General features: G+C 42.0%; 1 protein-coding gene across 8 annotated transcripts in view; it reads right to left on the bottom strand.

Moving 5' to 3' along the window:
• LOC123766172 (bestrophin-4) overlaps positions 1-24,541 on the bottom strand; it is a 103,248-nt gene extending 78,707 nt beyond the window's left edge. For 6 of the 8 annotated variants that reach the window (XM_069321279.1, XM_045755096.2, XM_045755101.2 and 3 more), the window contains exon 1: positions 15,578-15,968. The gene's annotated coding sequence lies outside the window, so the exon portion shown is untranslated. Of the gene's footprint in view, positions 1-15,577; positions 15,970-24,262 lie in introns of those variants that run through there. The other 2 variants (XM_069321278.1, XM_045755098.2) reach the window with 2 other exon arrangements.
• Positions 24,542-26,291: the final 1,750 nt, after the last annotated feature.

Below are 26,291 nucleotides of genomic sequence, written 5' to 3'. Positions count from 1 at the left end.
CATGGTGGACGACGTACTGTATGAAGGTGGGCAGAACAAATCCACAAGGGCCGTGACGAGGATTCGAACCTGCGTCCGTGAGCATCCCAGACACTGCCTTAATCGACTGAGCTACGACAGGGTAAAAGGGTTGAAACCGAAGTTCTACTGAACTTACTGGATCCTGGTGGGCGGGTATGTGGGCGGGTACGTGGGTAGGGAGGGCATGTGGCGAGGCAGGGTAATCAAGGTACTGCCTCAAGGTCCACCCCCGGAACACGCACAACCTACGCACGCACGGACGCACGCCCTCACTCACACTGCCCGAGTTACAGCTTCAAGTTACTCGCCACTTGGCTGCAAATCAATGGCCACCTGTGAATGAATCACAATTAAGGCTTTGCATATAATGCGATTACGACAATCTCTTACGAACTGTCGTAGCTTTCAACTGCGTAGCAAACACACGAAGCACGAGCCAGACGTTGTTTGTTCTTTTAGATTCAGTTACTCTGAACAAAATTATTAATATTTTATAATATAATGATTTATTATTATTTTGTATGTAGAAAAAAACATTCAAAATGGAAATAAACAACATTGGTGGAATTTTTTTTTAACTGATGAAAAAAATTATCTTTCTTGCATACATGTAAGTTTTTAAATTAATTTCAATTCAAACTACAGTCTCTCTTTGAAGGAAGTGGTACGTTTTGGGGCATATACATAACCTGCGTGATACCTTGGGTATAACGCAGGTTATAACCAAGGTATAACCCTTGGCCTCAGAGGAAACTGGTGCAAAATAAAATGATTTCTTGGCAAAATGAATCGCCGTTTTGAACAGGCGTGTTCAATTTCTAAACGCACATGTACAATCAGAAATAAATCGCTGGCGTATCAAAATAAAAACTGGTATCCTTCCCATGCAGATATAAAAAAAAGATACAGTACTTCCCGAAGGTCCTGGAGAGGTTGCCAAGCCTGTAATTATCCGACGAGCAGCCCGCCATGGGTTGCCAGCTGAGGCTATGTACCCACCAACATCTCTCTCACACTGTAAAAACTAATTTAACTATATCCAACTTTTCTCAGTGTAGTCAAGGCTTTCACGCGGTACACACTTCTTGATCCGGGAACGGTGGCACTTCTTCCCAGGATGTGGTCGCATCTCTCATGATGCTGGAGGGAACTACTAGGTCCCAGGATGTGGTCGCATCTCTCACAGTATTGGAGGGAAACTAGTAGCTCCTACGGTGTAGTTGTGTGGTGTGCAAGACTAGCACACCGTAGGCACTCCTACAGTGTGCTTATTATTATTATTAACATCTTTATTGACAAAATTAATTACAATTTTGCCTAATCTGAGGATTTTGATAGTCTTATTAAATTGAGGTTAATGCTAGTATTCACTGTCACGCAGGACAGAGGGTCATACATAAGACAATAGGCCTAAACTGTTGGCTGAAGCACATATATATCATGGTTACAATCAATGTTTTAATGTGTGGATATGTGAAAACAACTTTCTATTGTGCACTGCCACACAAGGGCAGGGATGGGTTCATAAGTGATACAGCTTAGAATATAAGTAGAAATTGTTCTTCATTCTTTAAAATGGACAAGCAAATTTTGGGTAAATTGTTAGGATGTCGTCCAGAACACCTGAGTCAATAAAATAGTTACACAGTTGGTGGTACAATAGGCCAGGAGGTCTAAAGTCCTTTACGGTTTCACATTCATCAATATAGTGTTCTAGTGAATGCATTAAAGGTTTATCACAGAGTTTACAATCTGAATATTCTGGTAGTGGCTCAGCCTCACTAACCTGCCAGATGTGTCTATAGCCAAGGCGAATTCGCGCGATTACTACATCACATTGCCTGGTCCGGTTACTGTGCTGACCATACAAATACCTATTATTACAGAACTTGTCATAACTTTTAATACTGCAGCTTTCAGGTCTCTGTGCATTTCTTAGTTCTTCTAAATCTGAATTAATTTCTTTAATTTGTATGTTTCTAATAACTGCATTAGATAGTCCAAAATCATAATCAATGTTTTCTTTCCTGCAAGCCTCATTGGCCAATTGATCTACAAAGTCATGTTTTTCAACTCCAACATGGGATGGGATCCACACAAATTTTATACAAGAATTATTATCATTGGCAAAAATTACATTCCATTTAATATTACAAGCTACTTCCGACATACATTGTGATGGGTTATTTAAGGACTGCAGAGCACTTTTAGAGTCACAGAAAATAACTCCACCACCATTGAGCTTAAGGTATTCAGTGGCTAGATAAATACCCAATAGCTCGGTCTGTGTCGTGCTTGCCCAGTTGTTCAATCTCTGTGTACTAGTCATGATCATTTCATTCCCTTTATACACTGCACATGCACAACCTGTTCTACCAGTGCCTAACTGCACAGAGCCATCAGTAAAGGCATAGGATTCAGTCGGTTTGAGAATTTGAAGATGACTGTCAATAGCTTCTAATGTTATACATCTCAAAATGTCAGTGTTATACATTTGTTTTACACTGATGGGAGTATAATGCAGAGAGACCTCCACATCTTTCCAAGGGGGAATATAGTGAACAGTTTTATCAGGGTTAAGAGATACATTCAGTTTCTGAAGATTATAGACACAACAACTGAGCCACACACTGTAGGGAGCTTTTTGCGGCGGATTGAGGGAACAGTCAGAATTGTTTAGAATGGATCTCAATTTAATTTGAATAGAGCTGGGGGGACCATTATTTTTCAAAGTTTTGGCGCAAAACATAGTACTAAGTAGAACTATTCTTTCGTAAATGGAAGGTAAGTTTAGTTCCTTTCTCATGTTAACAATTCTGACAGTTCTAGGACAACCCAGGATGATGCGCATGGCATCATTCTGTACTACATCTAGGCCTTGTAATTGTTTAGGAGAAAAATTAAGAAGATGCAAGGCATAATAATCAACAACAGATCGTATAAAGGCAATATAAAAACTACGAGCATATTTTATGTTAATGCCAAATCCTTTGCCAACAAGAGTTCTGAGAGGTTTAAGACGCTCAACAAGTTTTTTACGCAGGTTGCTGATGAGATTTGTATCATTAACCTCGACTCCAAGATATTTATAAGACTCACAAGTCTCCACGGGCACTCCATTAATAGTATAGTTAGCATGAAGAGAATGGGGAATAAGAACCCTTGTTTTATCAACAGAGATTATGAGGCCACATTCTACTACTTTCTTGGAGAATGCATCAAGTAACATTTGTAGCCTTGGTTTACTGTGTGCCATAATACAAATGTCATCAGCATAACATATAACTGTTTCCGTAGGTTGTACAGGTATGTCATGGATAAGTTTGTGCATAAGTATATTGAAGAGCATAGGGCTTAGGACACCGCCTTGAGGTGTGCCTAGTTCGAATGCATCTGTTCTTGTACTTTTAACTCCTTTAAATAGGACACTAGCACGCCTGTTGGATAGGTAGCTCTTTATCCAACTCAGAAGATTACCTTTGATTCCAAATTCAGCAAGTTGCTCTAATATTATTTCGCCATTCGCTACATCGAAAGCTGACTTTAGGTCAATAAAGGCTGCCTGTGTCCCATCCTGGGAGTTTACAAAGTATTCAGCAAAGCATGTTTGTGTGCTACACTTGGGCATGAACCCATATAGGTTTGGGGCCAGTTTTTCTTTGACCTGAAACATGACACGATTGAGAACAATTCTCTCCAAGACTTTACACATGCAAGATGTAAGGGAAATGGGTCTGAATTTTTGAGAGTTAGGTTTAGGAATTGGTATTATGAGACTTTGTGTCCATTTCTTTGGCAAGATACCTTGTGAGAGACTCATTTGATAGAGGTCAAGCAGAGGGTGGCTAGGGACATCATTCAGTAAGCTCAAGATGTTATAAGTTATACCATCCTCACCAGGGGCAGTTTGCCTAGGTTTTCCTAATGCTGATGTTAATTCAAAGGGGGTTATAGGAAACTGATCCGTTAAATCTGGTGAGGAGCGTGCTATTTCAATATTAAAGTTTCTGTTAATGTTGGTATGTCTTAAATGCTGCTGTATATCTGGGGGTAAGGAAGAAATTTGTGAGACACTAGACCATTGAGCTAGGAGCATGTCAGCATATTCTGCAGGAGTATGATGAAGCTGAACTGGGGCTGAAGGTTTGGTAATGTTTTTAATTTTGTTCCACATTTCTGATAATGTTGTAGTTCTATTGATACCTTGTAGGAATTGTTCCCAATATGTGTTCTTAACTTGACCCTTAAGCTCGCGAAAATCTCTGTTGGCATTAAGGAATGCAAGTAAATTGTCAGCTGTTTTGTCTCGTTTATAAGAGTCAGCAAGCTGAAGCACTTTAGCTCGCTCTGCAATAATAATAGGATCCTCTGTCCATGAGGAAGAACGAGTGTTCTTTTTTTTCCTTGATTTAACCCAGGTATCATAATAACTGGTAATGATACTGACAAGATCATTGTAAAAGTGGTCCACTGATACAGGTGTATACCCAGTGTACCACTTATGTACATAAGCCTTAAAGTGCTGTTTAAGATTGTCTGGAATGTTAATTTTAACTCTAGGATGAGGATTGGACCTAATATCCGCCACATTGTATTCACAATATATTGCAAAATGATCACTTACTAGTTCTGGGATGAGCTTAACGTTGACGTTGCTATCTACTAGGCTGTATCCAATCACATAATCCAGTCTACCCCCCAATAAATGGGTCTGTTTATCAGTATCATACACAGTAATATTATGATCATTAAGGTATTTCAAGAAGACCCTTCCATTATTGTTACACTGAACGTCACCAAGAGCAGTGTGACGAGCATTAAAGTCACCCATACATAACATAGCTGTGTTACCTGTAGGTTTCGGTAGCAGGTCTGCTTTAAGTACATTACATCGTCCATATATGTTATACAGTAGGAAATGGCTATTTGCAGTTTGCAATTTGAATTTTTGATAATGTATACTATCACTCCTATGATTTTTAATTAGTTTACAGATTAATCCACTCTTAATATACGTTAGTAAACCAGTTCCAATACTGTTGTTGTATGCTATATACCCAGGTATCCTAGGTGGGACCTTCTTGATAGTTGTGGTCGTATATGGTTCCTGTAAACAGATCACATCTACGTCTCTCATTTTAGCATACAAGATTACGTCATTTATCCGAAGATAAACACTTCGAATATTCCAAGAAAGAAACTTAATTGTTTTTGTTTGATGAGCCATGGTTAAGTGTCAAGGGAATTAAGGTAACATTTAAGTTCGTAAAACAATTGGAGAACATAAGTAATTTTGTTCCGTGTGTCCTGAGTACTTTTGTTTAGGAGGCGTTTAACCTGAGTAGGAGTTGGTGTTCTAAAGTCTTTATGTTTAACCAAATCAAGGGTGTCTTGACGATCTAGTTGGGGTGCCAGTGAGGGATCAATGACTACTCTAACACCATCCCTCACGGGGATTTGACACTCACGTTCCGTAGAGACAGGTGAAGTAGCCTCAGCAGCTGCAACATTACCACTCGCATCACTACTGGTGCTGGGAGAATTTACTTGATCACTATCGCTAGCATGATTCACTTCACTATCACCGGGCAGATTCATCACTAATGTTTGTATTTTAGCTTCCAAATCCATAATTTTATTTTTTAACCAGTTAATTTCTTCTGTATCTTTGCTTGTTTGCCTTAGCCCATCGAGGGTTGGAAACTGCTTACTAGAGGTGACATTAGGAGCTTCCAGCTGGGTGCCTCCTGCAGCTGGACCAGACGCCTCCGGCGTCCTGCTCATGGTAGAGAGGGCGGGGCGTCGAGGGCAGCCAGGATGCCAAACATCTACACCCTGACGCATACACCTGGGACACTTCCGGACCAGAGGAGAGGCTTCCTCCCCATCCTCAAGGGTAGGGGGGTCCCTGTGAGGACACTCCCTTGTTTGGTGCTGTTCAGCAGAGACCACACACAGGGTCATGTTGACAGTACCTAGAGATATGATGAGTACCATGGCACTTATAACAAACAACAGGGGGGGATACCCAAGATTTTATAGGACTTGATGGGATGAAATGTCCAAAAAAGGTGTAATGTTCAGGGGGAGGGTCACCGCCATTCCAAACAATGATGATCCTGTTGAGAGGATGACCATCCTTATATATCCGTCTTGCCTTGTAGACCCCGTCAAGGGTATAAGCTCTATCAAGAGGATACTCTTTGGGAAAACTGGTAACAATATATTCCTTAAATTTTTTAGGTCGATTGATGATGTCTTCTCTGGTGAAAACAATATTAGCAATCTCACCTTTAACCAGTTGAGTGATGATATTTTCCTGCTTACGTGACACAAAGATGTAAGGGGATGTTGGTCTAGGTCGGACTATATCGAGGAGTGTTTTGGAGAACTTAGTAGAAAGTTGTTCGAACCATTTAAGTTTATCGTTGGTGGATGTTCCAGCTGGGAATGCCAGGCGCACATAGTCAGCGCGGGGAGCAATAGGAGGCTTGGGTGGGCGGGCCACTGGCTGGGTGGGCCCACCACCGCCCACCTCCACCGTCTTCACACGGGTTCCGGTGTTTCTGTCATCATTGCCAATGTCCTCATCGCCATCAGCAGAGTCTGCAAGTTTAGACTTTCTTCTCGCATTCCTTGATTGTTGCAAATGCCACTCATTTCCGTTATCCAGATCAGCATCGGGTTCCAGGTCATCGGGTGACTGCACCCCACTTCGAGCATCAACATATTCCTCGGCGGCGGGCTCAGGATCCATTGCTTGGAGATCACTTGGATTAGCAAGCACAACAGAAGATAGGGTGGTACTGAGCCCGGTTGCCATAACAACGGGCCAGGAGGCGCAGCACAGGGTAGCTGCCCGGGGCTCCACCACTCGCCCAGGCTAGGACACTTGTCACCCACCTCATGTAAACACACCACCAGTCGCGCACACAAACCACGACCCTGGGAAGGAGGGCCCAAGGACTATTTTACACACGAGGGGAGCGTGGGGCCAGGTACACCACAAGGCGGCCCAGTGCCGTCCCACTGTACCTCTGGGTAGACTCCAGATACCGCCTCACAAATAATGTCTGCATGAAGTTCTATACAATCCAGCTATCCACAACCTACAACAGTTGGTAGTCAAGGTGTCGCACACTTAGTACCGCTGCACCTGAACGATTGGGCACGCTAAAGGCTCAATGTTAGGACTAGGCCTGTGTTAAACCGGACGAGGGGCACATCCTGACCAGCCAGTCCCGAGGCTACGGGAGAACTGTACAGTGTGCTAGTCTTGTTCCACACCCATCCAAATGGGTGGCAGCTTTACAGTCATGTGAAGGCTGCACCTACAGTAAGTAAATTTTGGATACTTCGCTAAGATTCCTGGCAGCACATCACTATTTTCTTCATTGAAAGCAGTTTGTCTGACAACAGTAGGGATGTTAATACCGAGTCTCACGGTTGTACAGAACCAACTCTCAAGAGGCTGGACCCTCGCCCACCGGGGTTAATCATAAGAGACCGAGACCAGTGATAGGACAGTGAAAACATGTTCTGCATAATTAAATATATGAGAATATTTAACACACACGCACAAAGCCCTTGTTGAACCACCTGGATCTCTCATTCAGCGGCAGGCCAGCTTCCGTTACATCCATACTCATTTACCGAACAACTTGTATTAATGTCCCTAGTAACATACATAGGAACTATGTACAAATTCAATCCATTCACATTTAAATAAAATTATCTGCCATAACGAAGACGACCCGACGTCATTAGTTTGCATTAGCAAATATCGGACAGACTGAATATACTCTCCAATGTCCGAGAGTTGATAAAATAACCACGAAGCTCCAGATATTCCATACCATTTCATATACAATTATTAACAATTAGGCATCCACTGATTTGAGGCTGAAGAGTTCATAATTTGAGTGCCCAGTGTTGAGAAATTTATCTGTCGTAAGTAACGTTATCTCTGTCTATCTCTGACAATTACCACATCACTGCTCTAATAGATCACAGCTCTTAATAATCATATAATACACAATACTCATAAGTACTAATAATACTTAGTTCTCTCTGCTCCTTGGGTGTTTATGAAACTGTGTTTGTGTTGCATTAATTAAATTATTTATAAATGGTCTTATGAGAGTCCAATAGTTTGCGAGCTGGTTTTTCAGGCGCTCCTTTCCAGAAACAACTTTTGTAATTTTCAGTGAATTAGTAACTAGTAGTAATGCAGGTCGTGAGAAACTCTGCCAGCCAGTCTAAGACGTGTGTGCGAAAATCAATTGCTTCTGTTGAACTTAAAAGATGATAGTGCAGTGCAAGCTGTTGACAGAGTCGTCATTTTAAACACAGTCATCAAGTTCTTTTGCAGAGTATTCATAAGGGGTGAAGATTGCTCAAGGGTTGCTGCTGTATCATTGCGTTTGTCATCAATGCTTTTTACTGATGGCTCTGTATGACACCAGTATTACGAAGATAATGCGGAATATCTCTAACATACATTACACGCTGTAGGGATAGTCAATATGATGAGGTTGGCAGCACTTCTACTCGGTCAGTTCGTATATAAGTTGCATGTTGACGCGTTGCCAGCGCTGATTGAGCTGCTGACGGCACCGTAAAGTTTGTCTCTGAACACAGTTGGAGATGTGAAGTTTCTCACACATGATCTTAATGCAGGTCATGCTTAATTGCTTAATATATTAGGAAGTTTCAAGTCTTTCCTCATGTTGAATATTGTTCATATGGTCATTATGTATAGTTTCTAGTGATTTCAGCCTAGTGCCGGTGACGTTATTAATGACAAAGTTGTGGTAGTCAACTGGGACTAACATAACACTTGGAACACTGTGGCATATTTAAAATTGATAATGAGCTTACCAGCTTGTTTGAAGAGGCTTATTAATTTTTGCTTGACCTACAGTACCATGTAAGTCACTTACAATTTCACTGCTGATATACCGATATATGTCTACTACCTGCAGTTTCTCTTTATTTAATGACTTAAAAAAAAGTTGGAGGTTATGTTTTTAGGCTACTGGCTGCTAAGTATTTGTGGGACAGAAAAACCACATTCAATACGTCCTGTGACAAGTGTAAAGAATGTATTGTAGCCGGTTGCTACCGTTTACAATAATAAGTGTAATCTGTGCAGCAGGTAGAGCAGGTATGTCCGCTATTACTCTATAACACAAGGAGCACTCTGCCCTCTGGTGTGCTCAATTCAAAAGGGAGCATTAGCTCTGCTTTTTACTCCATTTTAAACCGACGGGCCAGTTCTGTTGCTGTACTGATCTATATAATATTTCCTTGACACTAAAGGAGGCTAACTGCTCTGAGATTAGTTCCACGTTTGATGTCTAAATCTCCCCGGAGACAAATTTAAGTTACACGACTTTTTTTGGTCCTTGTCTGATGAAGTAGTCATCAAAGGAGGCTGGCATACTTGCTCTAGCAACAAAGTCATTCAAGATAAGAACGAGTTTACTTTGAAATTGTGACATCCAGTTGTCTGGTAAGACGCCTCGCTTTCGACTTTGATGATATAGTTCATGCAGAAGGGTGTTGGGTAGGTCCGCTAGTAGCCTCATATGTCATGCCTTCACCAGAAGTTTCTCTGCATAAAACTATATGGTAAAGCTCTGCATGCCAATATGGTCAAGATTTCATCGTTGTGTACCTGTTCTCAGCGTTCATATTTATAACAGGATAAAACCAGTCAACTCTTTCAATAAAAAAAGAGTTTGTCAAATCAACATTCGACATCATGCGTGTATATCGAAGTATACAAATATTGAATACTGTCAATGAACAGTATTAAATGAAACGACGACGTTCGTTTTCCCTTCAGATGTGTGGGTAGGTGTTAACTCTTCAACCACGCTATACTGTATACAACCAGCATACTGTACTGTATTGGGCTGACAGCTACGCTCTTGGTCGCACGGGGAAATCCCACCACTCTCACCTCTTAAGTGTTAAGTGTTATTGTATGTTCAATAAATCACTGAATTACATGTTTAACAGATCTCTAAGACTGTCCATGAAGACCAGCTGGTGGTGAACATATCAGACAAGATCGAGAAGCTGCTCTTAGACACCACCAACTCCCGGAGCCCATGTTAACACCAGACATAATAACAGTCTCAGAGTCCGGCAACTGACTGGGAGTTCACCTCCGAGTCACGACCTCCTTGACAGCAATCGAAAAATTATTGCCAACTCACCTGCTTGAAAAACAAAATTCGGCAATAATTATAAATATCTGGGACAGCTAGGGGAGGGTGGGGGAAAGAAAGAAAACTCCAATTGTGTATACAATGGCATACAAGAACAAACCCAAATTCACGAACTCCTGCAATATGACCCCTTCATTGCTAGTTAACCCTAATATGTTCGCACTTCCTGTGCTTCATACTGGTTCACACTGGCTCACACCGGCTTCGATAGGCAGGTGCGCTTGTGGGTGGTTCTTACCGCCCTCCCACCCCCCACCCCCCCACCCCACCCACATGGAGACTCCCCCATCCCCAACAGCCTCCGCCAGATCTCCCTACTTGCATCTCCAGCCTCGCCTCCACAGGTAGCCGACGGGAGACTTCTCCCGTCACGCAGGGTGCAGTCGCACCTCCACAGATCTCCAGTATAAGCGCTTTATACTGGTAATGGCTCAAAAGGGCCACCACTTACGGGCTATTCATGCCCGTGCCACCTTTTGGGTGGCTTAATCTTCATCAATCACAGGTAGCCACCACCATCTCCCGTGTTGAATCAAAACTCTTCTCTACGATTCTGTCTATTGACAATATACATATTACCAGGGAGGGACTGTAATGATATCCAAAAACTTTCTCGTTTGGTAATTAAATTGTTTCAAATTGTTAATAAAAGGAATATGGCAGTATGATGGCAACCCTAGGCAATGAGGCTATCTTCCAAGATACATTTGCTGCTTAATGCATAGTAGCATCACGTGTAAAGAAACGTGGCCAAATGTATCGCCTTGCAATAGTCGGGAGTCGAACCCAGGAGCAACCGATTGTAAGCCAACTGCAATATGCCTAACCACCTCAAATATCTTCTCTCGTGCTGCAAAAAAAAAAAAAGTCCTTAGCGCCTTATAAAACACAATATATAACCTTGGAGTTACTGACAGCCAATACCAGCCCTACTTGACTCCCTATTAGAAATTTGAACTTGAGACTTAAAATAGCCTTGTTAAACATGAAAAGATAGGGCAAAATGGCTTCACACCAGCATGTGCATTACCCACAGAAATGGTTCCTATCTCTTACTCTTATCCTTTGCTCATAGATCACAAGATGTAACTTAACTACCTTCAATGTAGTTAAATTTCGCAATACCCCCACCACCTTCCACCAACCAAAGTGGTGTGCCAACGGTGGAGACTGTGAGCAAGGACATTCGCATCATTTCCTCCCACCAGTGTAACACTAAGTGAACAAATTAATAAAAACGTGGACAAAATAGTGGTAAGAATGGTGAACAACGAGCTTAATTAAGCGTTAAGTGGCCAGCGGATTTTTTTTCTGTTTCCTACCACAGACGTGGCCATACATTTATATCATACTAACCAGCATATATACATTTTCTTTTGTCCTCCACGGGCAGAGTTAGCGATCTGTTAAACAACACAGTAGCGAGTTACTGAACACTCAATCACACAAGGCGAGTGAAGTATTTTTACAACAGTAGCCAGCAAGCGTATAGCTGCCGACTAGTGGGAGGCGCATTAGCCTCCCACTCCAGCTACATGCACACTTACGCCCTCATATTCTGTTTACGAAAATTAAGTGTAAGCGGATTTGTACTTGAACATGAACAATGTACAGGGACGGAATCACTCGTCAAATTAATATGTTCCTTCTCACAGGTACCTCTATCCCTTAAGTGTTCATGTAGAGTTGTAAACAGTGTTATCAATCGGAAGTCTGATTAGATAAGCCGTACGCTAAGAACACACACACAATACTGTCGTGGCTGTTCAGCTTGTAAATGACAGCCAACTGGTCAAAGGGTATATTGCCTAAAATGTTAACTTTATTTCATTCTGTGCTTCGAAATGCCTACGTTTTAACGTAGCTTATAACTTCTTGACTTCACACAAGATGATCAAACCACAACTCTGAATATGGCGAAGCAATGACGTTTCGGTCAGTCAGGTTATCTTGAGATGATTTCGGGGCTTTTTAGTGTCCCCGCGGCCCGGTCCTCGACCAGGCCTCCACCCCCAGGAAGCAGCCCGTGACAGCTGACTAACACCCAGGTACCTATTTTACTACTAGGTAACAGGGGCATAAGGTGAAAGAAACTGCCCATTGTTTCTCGTCAGTCCTGGACCGTTATCAAGTCGTGCGGAGGTTTGGACATCAGGGGAGCCGGTCGGCCGAGCGGACAGCACGCTGGATTTGTGATCCTGTGGTCCAGGGTTCGATCCCGGGCGCCGGCGAGAAACAATGGGCAGAGTTTCTTTCACGCTATGCCCCTGTTACCTAGCAGTAAAATAGGTACCTGGGTGTTAGTCAGCTGTCACGGGCTGCTTCCTGGGGGTGGAGGCCTGGTCGAGGACCGGGCCGCGGGGACACTAAAAAGCCCCGAAATCATCTCAAGATAACCTCAAGATCATTCTTCAGACACGTTATTGTGACCCACCGTCTGCACATGTTAACTTTAAAAGGTATTTGTATAATAAGTTTTTTTTTTGTGGAAAAAAATACAAATATATTGATGTAAACTATTTAAATGCTATAGAGAAAAAATCTGGCAGATGTGAATTAAAAATACAAGACCTCTAGCGTTGAAAAATTAAGCCGCTCTGTTAGTGCGTCCGAGTCTTAAAGCTCTAGTTTATTGAACATTAAACTATTGCCAAGCTTAATAATATTTGTAAATGTTGATTATATTTTGGCGCATATAATAGGCAAACTTTTTGGCCAGTTTATTGACGTTAATTTGTGTTTTCTGAATTTCTAAGGCGTCGCTGTATAATTTGTTTCCCTTTATTAAATAATATACAATATAATGATCATATATACAGTAATTTAGAAGTATTAGCTAATATTATGCCTAACAACTTGGAGGGGTCAACTGAATTATATCAATTTTCAGATTTTAAGGTTTTTTGTTCAATATTTTATAAAATACCTTTTCGCAGCACTTTCGAGGATGCTGGAAAAAACTATTTTTTTCTTTAGACGACACCTATTTTGAAGATGTTGATTTTTATTATAAAACAATTTCAAATTAACCTATTTTGCAACCTAACCGTAACAAATTGTAGTATCTGTAACTACTTTGGCTGGAATGTAAACAAATATATGTTGACTATTGACCTAAAAAAATAAACAATATTTATACTCTCGATTTAACTGAACCCATGCAGTAGACAGCCTAGCATGTAACAGAAATAAGATCAGTCAAAATATTGCCATAGCACCACAATCAAGGCAGCCCCACACCTACACTTGTGCAGAGAACATATTCAAATACCAATGACCAAATTAAACCATACACGTAGACTGATGATTGTATTTTAATTTTTTTGCATATTTGTTCATTAGTCTGTTCTAAAGCTTCATAGAGTACTCCGATCACGCCAGTATTGGAGAAAAACGTATGCTTGTGAGTTAATAGGCAGTTCAGCCTACCAATACAAACTCGTGTAGCTTTTGATAAAATGTAATAATTAAAATAATAAGTTACCGGGAATATGAGTGTTACATGTGTTAATATTTAAAATAAAAGTCAACATTGCGTATATACAAGATGTATAAAATACAAGATGTTTGACTAGCACATATATAATTCACATACGAGATAAAAAGTTTAAAGTCAATCTTGACATTTTCTTTACAATATTCTTGTGTTTTCGTGTGATTATTTGCAAATGGTTCACCGCCGCTCACTGCTCGGGGTGCATATTAAATGACTCAAGTCAATCACCCTAGCAGCCAGCGCTACCATCACCCTAGCAACCAGCGCTACCATCACCCTAGCAACCAGCGCTACCATCACCCTAGCAACCAGCGCTATCACCACCATCACCCTAGCAACCAGCGCTACCATCACCCTAGCAACCAGCGCTATCACCACCATCACCCTAGCAACCAGCGCTACCATCACCCTAGCAACCAGCGCTACCATCACCCTGGCGCTGGATAAAACATGCCGCCTATATTTTATTTCGCGTACTTTTGCGAAGCGATCGAAAATAAATTAAAGAATTTAGCGGTCGGGTAAATTTCCACAATTATGGAATCAATTTACCTCACTGGCAACAACTTGGCGACACAGACAAAGAAACGACTGGTCAATAGAGAGGCATCAGGCCTGAACACAAAGGTGAAGGAAAATATTATGTGCGCTCTGAGGTAACTTAAGTTCATGTTAGGTTAACCCCTTACTTCTTTGGGCCCTTTGCAATATTGTACAAATGGTACAAGACGAGGACCTCTTTTGAGGTACAGTACATATATCCCAGTCATTACATGAAAAGATATACATATATAGTACACCTATACTATTTCTCACAACATATGTTGCATAGATGATCGACTCGACAAAGAGTAAACCAAGATCAAAACCCCTGTTAAAACGTTTTTATATTGAAAAAATTACAAATAACCCAAACTTCTCAATATAACAATTCACCAATCTCTCGCCAGGAAAAAATATTATATATGTTTAGTCGAGTATCAAATTGAACTAGTCTCACACCACAACCAATTACAGTATATATTTTGCTAAAATAGCATCATGACCACATATGCCTGGCCTCTCCATCACTGTCAACATGATGGGTGACTGATGGGCTGTCAACTCTAGTCATAATTCTCGCTCTGAAATACAAATTATCGTCTTTCTGAAAGGTATCCCGACACAGGGATGAATTAAATCTACTTTGATAGGTGAGGATAGTAACTTGCTCTCACCGTAGTAGGTCAGCCAATCATCTACATCTTGTTGTTTGTTATACGTAAGTGTTCAACACCATGCTTAAGGTTCCCTGGTAAGCAAACCTGTACAATATTTAATGAGATGCCTCTAGGGGCCATTTTCTATAGCCATACCCCCTGGGTCACGATCTAATACAGTACCCCTGGGGGCCATGATCTAATACAATACTCCGGGGGGCATGATCTAATACAATACCCCCGGGAGGCCATGATCTAATACAATACCCCCGGGAGGCCATGATCTAATACAATACCCCCGGGAGGCCATGATCTAATACAGTACCCCTGGGGGCCATGATCTAATACAATACCCCCGGGGGCCATGATCTAATACAATACCCCCAGGAGGCCATGATCTAATACAGTACCCCTGGGGGCCATGATCTAATACAATACCCCCAGGAGGCCATGATCTAATACAATACCCCCGGGGGCCATGATCTAATACAATACCCCCGGGGGCCATGATCTAATACAATACCCCCGGGGGCCATGATCTAATACAATACCCCCGGGGCCCCTATATGGAATTTATCAATTAACTAAAGGTAAGGTTGAAACAGCACTTCTCCAACACTTACCCAGTTGGTTAGTGGTGCGTGAACCAGTCACCCCCCCAGGCCTGGCTAGGACCACCACACTGCTGGCTAGGACCACCACACTGCTGGCTAGGATCACCACTGCTGGCTAGGACCACCGGCCAACGTTCCCAAGTTAGGTCATTGTTAACTGGTCACTATTCCACAACACTTGGGGGTCTGAATCATCTACCAATTCACTAATTGCGGCTGCTTGTACCTGTTCCGTGACTATTCACGATACACACACACACACATATACATACATACACCGTTTGGATGCAAGTTCGGTATAAACTCGAGGGGTTTTGAGGTGTTAAGACCGGCAATAGTAAATCCCCCACGACCGTCAGTCACCGCCGGCGTCCCGGAGCCGAGTGAGACACACTGGGATTTTCACACGCTGGAAAAAGTTCCTACTGGGAAGCTATGCACCACCATTGCCACACGTACGATCTTTGCGTATATATGTATCCCCATTCTAAATCGTTGAAACAATGAATTTGTGACATATAATATCCTCGTAATAAATTACATTATTTTGTGAAAACCCCAATTCAGTATTTATCATTGTATGATATTTTAACACTGAAATAAAACGAATTTTATTTATTTATTTATTTATATACAAGAAGGTACATTGGGGGGTTAAGAGAGAACATAAAAATGAAGTTGATTTTACATTCTTGTAAAGACATTAGCACGTATAGCTTTTCGGGCAAAATAGCCCTTGTATGAATGAATAGAATAATTGAATTCTTGACTGTAGGTTGAAGCAAGGTTTATAGATTTCTAAGCCCGTGGCCCTAACCAATTCGCATTAATATTGGCTTTCAGAAAACTTACAAAGCTATTAACATAATTTCCGCTGAACATCTACTGGGAAGCCCCGTTGAGTCTCCCAGGTCCACCACCACGCCAGTCATGTACGCCCAGTACTGGGGTTACCAGGGCACGACCAGCAGGAGACCAGCCAGGGCGGGACCAGCAGGAGACCAGCCAGGGCGGGACCAGCAGGAGACCAGCCAGGGCGGGACCAGCAGGAGACGAGCCAGGGCGGGACCAGCAGGAGACCAGCCAGGGCGGGACCAGCAGGAGACCAGCAGGAGACGGGCCAGGGCAGGACCAGCAGGAGACGGGCCAGGGCGGGACCAGCAGGAGACTAGCCAGGGCGGGACCAGCAGGAGACCAGCCAGGGCGGGACCAGCAGGAGACGAGCCAGGGCAGGACCAGCAGGAGACCAGCAGGAGACGGGCCAGGGCGGGACCAGCAGGAGACGGGCCAGGGCGGGACCAGCAGGAGACGGGCCAGGGCGGGACCAGCAGGAGACGGGCCAGGGCGGGACCAGCAGGAGACGGGCCAGGGCGGGACCAGCAGGAGACGGGCCAGGGCGGGACCAGCAGGAGACGGGCCAGGGCGGGACCAGCAGGAGACCAGCCAGGGCGGGACCAGCAGGAGACCAGCCAGGGCGGGACCAGCAGGAGACGGGCCAGGGCGGGACCAGCAGGAGACGGGCCAGGGCGGGACCAGCAGGAGACGGGCCAGGGCGGGACCAGCAGGAGACCAGCCAGGGCGGGACCAGCAGGAGACGGGCCAGGGCGGGACCAGTGAAGGTCATGACACACAACAGTCTGCCAGCTTTAAGTTTGCTTTAAGTTGTAGCTCTCAGTACTCACCTAGTTGTATTTGGACTAGATGAGCCACGACTCTTGGGTCCCGCGTCTCAGCTCTTAAGCGATTAGAGTATTAGGTTCCAAAACCTATTGGGCTCTGTCATATCAACATTTAAAACTGCCTACCATTTCACTTCTTAGCGCAGTCTAATAGTCATATCACCTCTCAATTTAAAAAAAAATACTATTTAACTATTAAAAATGTTAACATAGCTAAACTGGGAGGAGCTCCTCTCAGTTTAACTGTGTTAACATTTTTAATTAACAATAAATAGTATTTTCTCTTAAATTGATATGACAAGAGGACATCTGTGGAAGCTGAACACCAAGATATGTAAAGAAACTCGTAGTGAGGTAGACGGTAGAGTGAGGTAGACAGAGGAGTGAGTAAGGTCAGCAGACTGTAGTGCAGTAGAGAGGGGGTCCCCCCCCCCACCTCCAGTCTCCAGTCTCTACAAGTAACTGTATTAAGAACAATTACAGTACGCTCCAAGACTTACTTTTGTATTGAGACTGAGGTTAAGGAAATGCTGACGGAGCTACATACACTTAATATCACCTCAAGCCCGAAAATATATTATATATATAATTATATTAACAACCGGCAGTCACAAGGGACAATTGGCGAGTGCGCATGCGTACTTTTCCATACACTTTATTGATTCTCAGTCCACGTTGTCTCCCCCCCTCCCTCCCCCCCCCCCCCCCCGCCGGGAAATATTTTCCCGAATGAAATTACAAAATGTTCCATATCACCTCTCTTCATTGAGGGAAGACTGTGTATCAGATTAATTAGGTTATCTTGAGATGATTTCGGGGGCTGAGCGTCCCCGAGGCCCGGTCCTCGACCAGGCCTCCTTTTTGTTATATATCCCCAGGAAGCAGCCCGGAGCAGCTGTCTAACTCCCAGATATCTATTTACTGTTAGATGAACAGACGCCTCAGGGTGAAATAAACTCTGCTCGTTTGTTTCCGCCTCCACCGGGGATCGAACCCAGAACCTTGGGACTATCAAATTGCGTCGCTTTTCGCTCGTTACGCTACGGCCAAAAAATGGCAGTAATTTGAAAATGAAAATTAATTTATAATATATTTGGATTTTTTCGAAAAAGGCAAGTTTTCCAAGGCAGGAAGTTCTCCTAATGTTTCAAAACGTCATGAAAACCGTTAATTGAAAGTGTTATTTCCTGATCTAACAGCCTAAGCCAGAGGAGCCAAAACAGAAAACGGGACAGAACGTCACTTTCGCGAGCCGAGAGAAAGAATTCACACAGAGAGAAATACATAGTTATACATACTCGAAACAGCATAAAATATAAACAGCGAATGTATAAACACAGATGGAGATATAATCTAGTAATTACGGACGATATCCATCCTACAAAATAATGTCCAGTTTGCATGTTGGAGAGCAAACGAGCGTTCATGGTGTATATTCAAGGAACACCACGCGCAAGCTGCCAGAAATCATACCCAGACACTACACAACACTATAGTTGGACTACACCCTGAGTACATTGGGCAATTCTGGGAGGTGAGCAGGAGCCAAGTACTATATGCGGCGCTGACACCGCAGTAGTGGTGATGAGGCTCTTGTGCCAGGTAAGTCCACTACGGGCTCACCATAGCCTGTGCTACTTGCCCCGCTCCTGTGCCAGGTAAGTTACGGGCTCACCATAGCCCGTGCTACTTGAAACTTGTTCCGAGTAGCTGAATCTATAACAACAACAACAGGTAATGAGGCGCCTGCCCCTCTCACGCACCCCCGCACACTCGCTCAGTATCATCTGTTGGATCCAAAACCTGTACCAGCATTAACGTTATGACGTCATGGTGATGTCACACACACACACACACACACACACACACACACACACACACACACACACACACATACACACACACACACACACACACACACACACACACACACACACACACACACACACACACACACACACACACACCTCGTACACACATATCACGCAACTTTGAATCTCTTATTTTGATAGTGTAAGAAAGGAAAGGTTAGAGGGGGGCCATATTTGTCTTAGATCCTACTCGTAATTATGATTTACCCAGAATATAATATTTGCAATAAAATAAAATCGGGTTTATATACTATATATATATATATATATATATATATATATATATATATATATATATATATATATATATATATATATATATATATATATGGCACAACTCTCCTAAACACGAGAGTGAAGTATGTGGTGGAGCGGGTTAAGGCGTACCTGTTATGCCAGTTGCTGGAAGGCTTCTGTGCTGGCTAGGGTTCGAGTCTCCTGGTGGGAAAGTGTTCTAAAGTTGTGTATATATATATGTATATATATATATATATATATATATATATATATATATATATATATATATATATATATATATATTCAGTTGCATATTGTCCTGGGGACCATTCAGGCTTGTTCGCATATATATATATATATATATATATATATATATATATATATATATATATATATATATATATATATATATATATATATATATATATATATATATATAAGCTGGAGCGGGGTGGGCAAGCACTCACCGTGTCCATCTGGCCAGGTAAGGTGTACAATGTCTGGCTCTGGTCACGCATGCTCATGACGGCTTCTGATCATGTATGCCCAAAATTTCTATACAAACCCGCTACGCACATACCCTTCCAACAACAAGATATAATTTTAATACTCAATACATATTGTGATAAGTTATTAAATAATTAACATTAAATAACAGAATAAATGCCATAGAGTAGTCAAATGTGTAGAGTGACGCAGAAGATCATGGGAAGGGTGAAAGCACCCACAGCCTAAGGTGGGGAACTCCACGGGTCAAATACCCATGAAGTTTTTGCCCTGCTCAGCTCTCCCGTTCATGGGTAAACATTACCACGTCTTCCTCCTCACTCAGCTGAATGACGCTCGATTTTCCCCTAAATTTTTCAAGCTTGGGTTTGAAGAAAAAAAAAAAAAAGAGTTGAAAAAATAACCTGCGAAAAATCGAAGATGGAGAGACAAAACACACACAGAAAGAGAGAGAGGGAGTTTCGGCCGAGACAGAAACAAATGGGCAGAGTTTCTTTCAAGCTGATTGTTCTGTTCATCTAGCAGTAAATAGGTACCTGTGAGTTAGACAGCTGCTACGGGCTACTTTCTGGGGATGTATGTGTGTGTGCGTGTGTTAAGATATATATATGTAATACTGTAGCCATAATATAGTAAAAATAAATTGGTTAGAAAGGCGGGGTCCAAGGGCTAATAGCTCGATTCTGCAGGCACAAATAGTAAATACAGAGAGAGAGAGAGAGAGAGAGAGAGAGAGAGAGAGTATAATAGACAAAGTCAGTGTGAGGAAATTGAAATATCTACACAGAAACGACTTTTGACTGCTGTACTTACCTATCGGTAATTTACAAGGAAGTGAGGTCTAGCAGCAGGAGTATACAACACTAAACATATATTTCTCAGATTTAGGGTCAAAATAGAGAGTATTTCAAAGTTAATATCAATTGAGTTATCCATATTAATCACCATAAGGCGCCATCACAGTCATTACTCTCTCATCCTTATTTAATTCAACTCAGCTTCTGAAACTTACAGTGTAAGAGTCATATCATGAGGTGACGTCACAATGTATTCCTCTGCTTGACCACAAACACAGCCTCTCACGACGTGACGGTCACCTGGGAGCCCCCATGACCAACTGGTCAACAGGCACCACTAATCTGCGGTCCCACTGCCAGTCTAACATGACCGTTGTTTGGAAATAGCTAGCAATAGAGGTCTACCTCGGAGAGCTGCGAGAATACTGGTGCAAGGGGTTCATGCTGTAGGTACGTCACTTGACTATAGTATTAAATAAATTGTATAGAAGTACAAAGCTAAAATAAATTACACAGTCCATTCGCCTAATTGTTAAATTACACAGTCATTTTATTCTATAATGGAACGAAATGTTGTGTTGCAATACACCGTTGTCAGCGGGTAACAATGGGTGGAATGAGAGCTTGTAGACACGCACACAGTCGAGGCCGTAGCCTACTTGCTCGCTACTCCCAAGTTAATATCTTTGACAGATTTTGTATTGTCTAAATTCATCAAATGTGTAAACAAATATGTACTAGGGTCCTCACAATGATCATACACGTAGCATATATCCCTATCATACCATTAATTTATTGGACCATTGAATCTCCTCTATCAAAGACATTTCAGCTTCTCGGTCTCCAAGGAGCCCTGTGGTAACACACTAGCAACTCCGAGCTATGGTTAGCTGGCAAGTTTTTACACACATGTTTCTGGTAATTTAAATGTTGACGGGGGACGGATTACAAAGTAATCGCATGAGTACCAGCCGGGGTCAGGAGAGCTGGGCTCTTGTCACATCCTACAGTTTCTCGGTGAAATAAATCTCAGTATATTGTATGTTAAAGCCTGGCTGGATGACCACCTCAGTCACAGAAAAGAGAAGATCCACCTTACCCACCTATTTCGGAGACGAGTAATAAATACTCATCGACCGCCTAAGCAACATCCCCAGGAGTAGCTCCTAAGAAAAATGAAACACCTTCATTACCCACCTCTGTGATCCGTCAACAAGTGGTTCTAAATTCCCGCAGCATCATCTAGCCGGAGCACTGTCTCGCCACCTGCCGCTCGGACCATTATGGAGCTACTGAAAACCTCTTCCGTTCGTCTCATAATTCTCTCTAGGTAACGAACCACAACTGATAAATAATCGGTGATGTGATTTGAATAGGCAGTTCATCTCTGTACATATATTTGCATGTATGTAGGCAAATGGTTATGTGCACTCACATCTTTTTTCTAGAACAAATAGGCAGTCATTTGTCATTATTTAAAATATTTCTTACTATCCAAATTGATTTATTCCAATTAATATTATTATATTATATTAATAACATGAATTATTGAATTAGTTATATTAGGTTCGATCAAATAATTCAAATTTGAATTTCAATAATTCATTCATTATATAGAATGAGTCCATTCTCATAATATCAATTCATATCAGATATATAAATACAATTGTGTGTAAAACAATATATTCAAAAAAAAAATATTTAACATAACACGATTTGATTAAATTGAAGACTTTATATTCAACAGCTTCTCTGGGCATCTTGCCAGGTATATTTGTTTAATATTTGTTTAGGGACATTCCTACTGTGTTAAGAGTTTTATAACTCATCTTGGTTTCAGTAAAGCTACATCCAGTGTGTTGAACAACTTCTGCCTTGCTAAATCTCAGTAGTGATCTGAGACGAAGTTATCGAGACAGCTGTTGTCAACACGGCCGCCAGAACTCGCTTCTGAGTTTGTAACGGGTATTTATGGAAGAGTTGATCCTACCTAACAGTTGCCAGCCAATGCATCTGCCCAGGAAATCAAGGTTGGGCAATTTCACCTCGAAATGTAAATGCGTCATTGAAGCATTAATTTATTTCAGTTATTTATTATGCACCCCATACCCATCCCGTGGGCGGTGGTGGACGGCTTACAAAAACATATTAGGTTCAGGAACAGAACCCAATAGTTCAGTTAACTAAGCAAGTGACAATCATGTGAAGTTAGTTACACAATCGTTAATATTACATGCAAAAACCAAAATAACCTAATAGTGTAATAGGCTAGGATTGGGCACAATAACTTAGGAATGGATAGTTTGCTATACCTAACTGCAAGATCAATCAGCAAAAACTCAACTACTGTACCAAGGAAATCACCACTTTGAGATAACTTTCTCTACCAGGAGCACGCCCATCAGCCGTACCTCATCTGTATCATGGCCCCATCAGCAGACCCAAGGCTCTACTACGGTACTCCACATTGGCACCACAGAACATGGCACTCCACGGGAGCAGCTTCTACGTGCCAAGCGTGTTACGAGGCGCAAATCAATGTACGTCAAGCCAGCTAGTTCCCTGACACGCACAATTGATCAGACACAATTTCCTTGTATCTTGCTATATACCACAAATATAGAGACATCAGGAAGAACTTTTCAGTGTTAGGAGCTGTAGGTAAATCGAATAGGCTAAATGCAGAAGTCGTTGAAACAAATTCAGTTCAAAATTTTAAATGTAAATATGACAAAGGCTTAATAAATGAGTCATTGCATTAATCAACGAACTTTCAGAAGGCAGGACTAGGAGCCTAGCTCGACCCTGCAAGCACATCTAGGTGAAAACACTCCTCTCCCTCTCGGGTGTCACACATTATGCAAGACCGGTTACTCGAGGAGTGGAATGCGGATACAATCTTGTTACACATGTTACTGTGTCCAGGTCACAGCAGCGGGTAACGTTTGATGTTGAATATTGATGACAGAGCATATACATAAATATGTACATTTTACAACCGAAACTGTATCTTCCAGAAGTCCCCATTGGGATGTCGATCGTTTAGTGAATAACGTTTGCGCCCACTCGGTGAAAACATTACATATAGTCTCAACAGGAGCTATAAGTCTGTTTTCAACACCTGTCGTATGAAACTATACAAATATGACACTACCATTATGAGAATTCATGATTACAAAGTTTTAGTATATCACAGGCAATAGTGGGGAAGGAGTTATATAAGAATACTACTCAAGTAATACAAAGTTTGATATAGTTGTTAAGTTTAAGAATATAAGACCTGGGCAACATGGCTACGTTTAACGCGTGACAAGAGTTGGTGTAAACATGGACCATGAATGTGGCCAGACTGATTACTTTGGCAAGCCTTACTCCTCTCAACTAATTGTCGTTGTTCACATCCTTGCTTTACTTTGTCTACTCGATCTTCCTCTTGCATAAGTATTGTCGACTTTCTCGTTAAAGAAAGACGTTGAGGCGATGATCACATTTTTGTAATTGGGTTTTCGTTATTTGCAGAGAAACCTTTTATGATGGAGTAGATTTTTAGGAGACGGAATATGATATTTTGTCTGTACGAAATAAATCCAAGACAATACGTACCAATTGCGGCTGTCTTCTTTTAACGACGGAACACCGACTTTAACAAACAATATGCACTAGATTGGGGAAAAAAATTGGGATTGGTGGTTTGCTTGAGTTAGTTAGCCTTAGCCAGTCAGCTATATCACAGTAGCTGACCGGCCAATCAGCAAGTATACTTTAGTCAGAACATAGTTCAGATATACAGTACAATGAAATCACAATACAGTAGCGCGATACAGATATGAGAAAGGCTTTGTGGCAGGACAACACAACCGGACCACCCTCCTGGATCACCCCAGACACATGCACTGCCCCACGGCCCCGACCTGTCTTAAGGAATTCATCAATTTTAACGTAGTGTATTAATTTTTTTATTCCATATATAAATTAATAGTAACATACATTAAAGTTCAATGTATAATTAAGCATGGGTTTAGTCTGGTGTTTAAGTTCTGTTGGCGATTATTTGTATTTGTTGTAGGTGGGTGAAGCATTTGTGGAGTTACGGCAGAAGTGGAGGTTGCTCTAGCTTTGCATACTGTACATCATGTTTCCTTTGGGCCTCTGCAGTCTGTCTATTCTCTGCCCCACGAGCCTTCTGTGGTGACTGCTTTTCGTAGGTTGGACGATCCTGAGCAAGTGACTCACAAGTATTGGAGTTGAGGTCCATGTCTTTAAGGGTCATCTTAAGGCAGTCCTTGAAACGTTTCTTCTGCCCCCAAATGAACATGTCAAGAGATAATTTACCATTTGGCCATCGGTTGTCAGGCACTTTTGACAACATGACCTGCCCATTTGGCCTGAGTTTTCTGGGAATACCAGCCCCCTTCCAGGACATCTATGTCTGGGATTTTGTCCTGCCTCCTGATGTCTGCAGACAGCTCAAGTGAAAGTGATTTACCCGTTTGGCGTGTCTGCTGTAGACATTCCAGGTTATGCTGGAGACCACCGCACAGTTGCCCTTCAGTTTGTTGGTAAGGCTGAGGCCTCTCATCTCCCAAACTTCCAGGCCCTCATGAAACCTTCCAAAGGCAGTGCTGGACTAATGTATCTATGTTCACCGCTCTTGAAAGTATGGTGCCAAGATCGGTGGAGTTGTCGACTGACTGCAGGTTCTGCCTTTGACAGTGATGTGTGGTTCCTGGAAGGGTGTTCCAGGTGCAGGTTGGTACATCTTGTCTTTTTGGCGTTGATGATGAGACCAAAGTTATCGTAGGCTTGCAAGCAGTCCATTTCGTGCTGCATCATTTGCTGTGCTGGTGTTGAGGGCATGGTCATCAGAAAACAGGAAGTCTCTTTTGACGGTTTCGATACATTATGTTCATGTTTTTATACATAAACAAAGGCCCTGATCATAATGTTTGACTTTTAATGGGAAGAAAATAGTACAGCAGTCTTGTAAGATACAGGGTCAGTGTTTGACTTCCAGTTCCAAGTGGTTGGGCACCGTTCCTTTACTATCCTATCTTGGTTTCTTGTCCTCATATCCCTTCAAAACGATATATAGGCATACTGCCTTGGTGCTTTCTCCTCATAATTATCTTACCTTAACATCATTACAGGGTCTACAGGGTTGGTTTGCTCTACTGACTGTTGAGTGGTGAAGTTCATACATCTTATGTCACTAAATACTGTATTTAAAATGGAAGTAATAACATAATAGTTCATACATGTGCACATTTTATATTCAAATGCAGCAAGAGGATAATAAAATAATTTCTCCTTGTAAAGTCTTTAATACAAATGTAAAAAATGGCAGAAACAATAATCATGACAGGACAAAAATGGGTTGGGAGTTTTGAAAGAGGAAATGGATAAGGATGGGTGGGATAAAATTGGTGGGGTGGGGATATCTGCATAACTTAAATAAAAACAAGAACAAAATTCTTATTTACGTCATCCACTTGTACTGTACACACTTGCATATGGCTTTGCAAAGATCCTGTATGCCTTAATTAAAATTTTGTGAATCACACGATAAATAATTCTAAACAAATAATGTTAATGGAACAGTTTAGCAATGGACACTTACCAAACATTCTTATTT

This window comes from Procambarus clarkii, chromosome 9, assembly GCF_040958095.1.
Source record: "Procambarus clarkii isolate CNS0578487 chromosome 9, FALCON_Pclarkii_2.0, whole genome shotgun sequence".
Classification (NCBI taxonomy): domain Eukaryota; kingdom Metazoa; phylum Arthropoda; class Malacostraca; order Decapoda; family Cambaridae; genus Procambarus; species Procambarus clarkii.
This window is presented reverse-complemented; position numbering and strand designations above follow the sequence as displayed.